The sequence below is a fragment of the Arachis hypogaea genome, chromosome 12, assembly GCF_003086295.3.
Source record: "Arachis hypogaea cultivar Tifrunner chromosome 12, arahy.Tifrunner.gnm2.J5K5, whole genome shotgun sequence".
NCBI lineage: Eukaryota > Viridiplantae > Streptophyta > Magnoliopsida > Fabales > Fabaceae > Arachis > Arachis hypogaea.
Window position 1 is genome coordinate 32,264,455 of NC_092047.1, and position 5,593 is coordinate 32,270,047.

Here is a 5,593-nt window from a genome sequence, read left to right on the forward strand (position 1 = left end):
AGCTTCTTCTTCAGGATTTCAATGGCATTTAGCAACAACTGAGAAGCTTTTATGGCTCTGGTAGTTTCCACAGTAGCTTCTTCTTCAGGATTTTCGGGCTTCCCCATTGCTTCAGCTTTCTTGATGATGTTTTATGGCTCTAGTAGTTTCCACAGTAGCTTCTTCTTCAGGATTTTCGGGCTTCCCCATTGCTTCAGCTTTCTTGAAGATGTTTTATGGCTCTAGTAGTTTCCACATTAGCTTTCTTCTTCAGGATTTTCGGGCAACCTCATCATCATAGGTGTATGCCTCAGCATCAACCACCATAACCTGTTAAATACTAGCAGTGATAACCAAAAATCAATAGAAAGTAGATAGAGCATGTCCTCATTCTCAAGCTATAAAATATAAATAATAAAAATTAATAATAAATAAATGGATAAAGAAATCAAACTTTTAGTTAATTATCATATCAAAGCCAACGCCACACTCTGTCAAATTAATAATAAACACTATCAAAATCTTTTGGGACTGACACCCTCGAGATCTCCCTGCAGGAACCAAAATGCTCATTTAGGCTAGCTCTTATCTGCAACCACATTTTTGGCAGTATTCAAATATGAATTGCAAAAAGAAACACATGCAAGGGAAGCAGCAGTAGACATGATAGAAATAAAATTACCTCTTCTCCAAGAGATTTATCAAAATTATTTTAGGAATTCCTTGAATTGCATGAGTTCCACCTATACAACGAAAACCAAACCAAAGTCTTTCAATGCCTAATAGAACTTACAACTATCATAAGCCTGTAATCAAATACCTATATCAATTCATTCAAACTAGTAAAATTTATCATTGAAGCAACTTTTCCAAAAACTTAAGTTGTTCAGTAGAGGCATGTAAATACTTTTATATCTAATATGCATGCCCCTCACAACCACTTATTTTGGGCTTATTGCATGGACAATGCAGAGGTCTACCCATATATTGTGCTAAAATACAATTTTAGGATTGGGGCAATAAGGATCAAACTCTAAAAATCTTTATCACAAAGGTTCTGAATACCACCATATCATGAACCATCATAGCTCTCAAAAGCTATTGAATAGAAAGGCACAAGAATGTTTCTCTATCTAATGAAATTAAGCAACTCAACTACACACTTCATATTTGATAAAAAATTATAATTAAAAACAACAAATTCATACCATTAACAGTAGGTTCAGCAGTCTTCATAGAAGAAACCCTGCATTATTTGATCAAAATTATTTATCAAAAAGAAACACATTATTTGCATGCCGTTCATACAAAAATAGGAGGAAATATGGTATATATTAGAAGGAGAAAACTGAAAGTAAAGCAATGGAATAAAAGTCAAGGTAATTAACATGCACAACAAGGAATTTATAAGCATACCACGCTGGCAGCTAGGGTGGCTGAGTTACCTTTGCCCAAAGAATTCCTTGGCAGAACTTTCTATTGTCTAAAACAATACAATTTCAATATTAGGAGCTTTTTTTTAATTATTTTTTAAGATATAAAAAGTACAAGAATTTAATTACAGAAATGGAAAGGCACACACCAATCTGATAATTTGATGAGATCTTGAACTCTTTTCATTTAGGTATGTCTCTCCTACCTGTCTCTGAGCTTCCAGGATAAATTAATGTAATGCTTGATTGTACAAACAACCTAAAAAGAAACTATACAAGCTCCGTTACCTTCACAAAACGATAGAAGTCTTGCAAAAGCCCCCAGTCCCGTAAGTTCTCCTCTGTAAGTTTCTCTAAAATGGAACCTGTCTGAGAAAAAAGAAATGAAACCAATCATTAGTTATGCAATCCATTTTATGAAATTTCAACCTAATATATATAAGGTATTCACCTCAGGATCATCACGTAGCCTAAGTGGAGTATGTGGTGCAGCCTTTATCCTTCAAATTAGTAAACAAATTAGTAAATTAGTAAATTAGTGCAGCCATTGGCATACCATGAATATAGAGAAAAGATAAACAATATTGTCCATAATGGTAATAAAATTGTAAAAGATAAACATCTCTGTACCAAGAATATAGAGAAAAGTTTTATTTCGCTCTAGTGTTTATGTATGAAGAATAAAATTTTAAAATTTATACATTAACACAAATCTAAATCAATAGAAGATAGGTCCAATCCATCCGACAAAAAGGAAATCCTATTTAGTTGTCACAGCAACATAAGATCCCTGTTTTGCCACTTTGCAGACATTTTAGGGTATTTTTCTCTCAAAAAATGTTATTATGCTTTAAATTAAGACATAAATGAAAGGATATTTCATATCAATAACTATTTCTAGTGTATTTTACGTATAGAATGCAAGGATTAAACAAACGACAGTTCTTAAAGGCAAAGATGGAAAGCTCTCTAGCTAATTTAAATATGCTTCTTTTTAATGAGCATTGAGTAATTGGAATAGGACAAAATAATCTCAATGTAGCTACTATTGCATTTAGTCATGTACATAAGAATTGGATTGTATCCTTGTCAATAGTCCTCAATTTAGTATCTATGCAGTTGTAGCGTGTTTTGTCTCCAAGAAAAACGTCATTTCATTTCAAGTTTAGATATCTTATTATTGAGAAAATAAGATCATGGAGAGAAACACCTAACTGAGGATATAACATTCTTTGCATCCCGAGCACCCCCTAAACCAGCCTGTAGAATTAAATGAAGATACAGCATTATGACTTTGGCCATCTCACAGTTTTAGGTTTAAATTTTTTAAAATAAATACAATATTAACAATTAAACACTATCAAGAACTATCCATTATGTTGGCTTAGACAAAGCCAATATTATCTCAAGACTTTTTTTTTGGGGGGGAGGGGGCGCAATAAAGAAACAACAAAATCAGAACAACAACTTAATAGCAGGTTTGCCTGAAGCAATTGCCAGTGAAGAAAATAGATAATTTACCTCAACAACAGCAATGTCAACATTCTCTTCTGCGAACAAGATGAATGCCATAGCAGTGAACACCTGAAACAACAGAGTAAACAAGTTAGCAAATACAAAATATCCAGCTCAATTGTATTAGAATGCTATATAACATACACAGAAACATCAGCTTAAAGAATCATTAATTTGAGGCAATATTTCAATGCAAAACCAAATAATAGAACATTAACTATTGCAATAGAAGTGATAATTTAGAAGATGCAATCCATCTTGAAAAGTACAGACAGAGGAGCAAACAATGACCAAGAGAATTTAATATACTGTTCCAAACTGATTTTTGTCATGGTGCAGCCTTTATCTTCATTTTATTTATTTGAAATGAAACGTTATACCAGGAACAAGGGCAGATAAAGCAATGAAGCTCTGGCTGGGCTTCTCTCTACACTTCCTCTCAGCAATTGCCAACAGGGATACGAGCCGCGGTAACTCAATTCAATCACTTCTCCATCTAACTCAATTTCATCCTCCCAGTTCCTAATTTACCAACCTTAACAAGAAGACAGCAACTTAGTTCATTTTTTAACAATAAAATCAATTTAACTAACACATTCAACACAACACAGCCACAACCAACTCATGCACTTTTAAAATATTCATATATTAAAAACTGTAAATTTTAAAATAAATCCCACTGGTTTCATTACAGAGTTTAAATCTACTTGCTACTTAAAAGAATAGTGACGTTATCCAACAACAACAAAATTGCTCAGCGATATGTTCAGCAACAATTCAACTTAGCAGCAACAAATTCAGCCCATTGATCATTTTTAACAAAAAATTTAAGTATAATAACTTTCAGCAACAAAAACTTATACTTCAATTCTCGGAATATGATTTACAGCAAAACAAAATTAGCAGAATCATTATTTCAGCAACAATCTCAACTTTCAGCAACAAATTCAAGATATACTGATGACTTAACAGGGCCAAAGGAAGCTGAAACTCACCTACCCAGGACCAACTCACGACGAAGGAAGCGTTGACGGCCGACACAAGAAGACGAGCTTGCAATGGTGACAGAGCGCGACAGAGCTTGCGACGGTGGTGACAGAGAGCGATGAGCTTGAGTCTGAAATGGGCGCGAGAGAAGCGTGAAACCGGAGAGAGAGGGGTCGACGGCGAGACCAGCCGTGAGAGAGGTGAGCCACAGTGAGCTTGAGGGAGAGAGTGTCGAGAGAAGAGAGAAGAAACTTAAAGGAGGGTTACGGGCCGGAAGAGGGATTGCCGACAGAGGTATCGCGCGCGCCGACGACGTTCTTTGGGGAGTGCACAATGAAGAGAGGTTACGGGTTCTTCGATCTGATGTTCCTCATCGCGGTTAGGGGATTCTTCGTGAGGCACAATGAAGACAAGGTTAGGGTTGTCTGATCTGGAGGGCTTAGAGAGCAATTGTCGCTTCGTGTGTGGGCTTAGGGTTATCTGATCTGAATGTGTTAGGGCATTTGTGAGAAGGAGAAAGTTGAAGTTTGGAAGAGTAGATGGTGTATTATGGTAACTTAGTACTTTTGAAGGGAGTTCTCTGAAATTCGTTTTTTTTATGGAAACCTTTTGGCCACGCTTTTGAAGCGTGCCAAAAGAGTTAGAGGAAACGGCCACGCTTTTAAAATGACCCTATAACAAAATTTTGTCGCCACGCTTTAAAAGCGTGCCTATTTTTCTCTATGGCTACGCTTTTTAAGCGTAGAAAAAAAAAGCGTGGCCAAATCTCGAATCAATTGCTACCCTTATAAAAGTGTGGCCATTGACCCTTTTCGCTACGCTTTTGAAGCGTAGCAAGAAAAAACGTAGCTAAATCTCTATTCAGTCGCCACCCTCACAAAAACGTGGCCATAGGCCTTTTTTCTTGTAGTGTATATATGGTTCATATGGCTCATAAGGTGGTTGGTATGGTGGTTGAGGGTTAGGGTCATATGGAGGTGAATGGCGGAAAGGAACTTGTGAGTTTGGTGGTCCAAAGTTATGTTGAGGAGAGGGTTCATAGGCATATGGTGGTGGTTGTTGATAATCAAAAGAGCACTCACCATAGCCATTGCCTTGATATGCATCACAGAATGGTTGTTGACAGTCCATTGGAGGTGGTTGTTGTCATGAGGGTTGATCAAATCCTTGTGGCGCCTCCCATCTTTGATTCTTCCAACCTTGATGCCTGTTCTCATTATAGTTTCTATTCCTAACAACAACATTGGAATCAAACTTGAAGCGAGAGGGGTGAGAGTTCATAGTAGCAAATAAAAATTAAAAATGAAAATAAAAAATAAATTTAAATTAAAAGGTTATTTAAATTTTGAATCTGAAAATTAAATTTTGAAATTTGAAATTTGAAATTTTGAATTTTGAATTTTTGAAATTTGAATTTTTGAAATTTTGAAATTTGAAATTTGAAAATTTTTAAATTTAAATTTTTGAAAATTTTTAAATTTGAATTTTGAAATTTGATTTTTGAAATAAGATAAGATAAGATAAAAATTTTAAAAATAAAAATCTGAAAATTTTTTTTCGAAAAAAAATTAATTAAAAATATTTTTAAATTTACTGAGGAAAGAGAAAAACAATAAAATGACACCAAATTTCAAATTTTTAGATCAAAACAAAGAAAACAACTAAGAACAGCTTGAAGG

The 5,593-nt window shown here is 34.8% G+C and overlaps 1 long non-coding RNA gene across 3 annotated transcripts; it reads right to left on the reverse strand.

Moving 5' to 3' along the window:
- Positions 1-265: 265 nt before the first annotated feature.
- LOC112727278 (uncharacterized) lies at positions 266-4,449 on the reverse strand. Of its 3 annotated transcripts, XR_011868460.1 has the most exons (8): positions 3,923-4,449; positions 3,308-3,462; positions 2,934-2,996; positions 1,864-2,672; positions 1,701-1,781; positions 1,188-1,462; positions 434-722; positions 266-319 (listed from the first exon to the last, which is right to left on the reverse strand). It is a non-coding gene; the product is annotated as an uncharacterized lncRNA (long non-coding RNA). The 3 variants fall into 3 exon arrangements; XR_011868461.1 differs by having other exon boundaries at positions 2,934-3,462; positions 3,927-4,449; XR_011868459.1 differs by having other exon boundaries at positions 2,934-3,462.
- Positions 4,450-5,593: the final 1,144 nt, after the last annotated feature.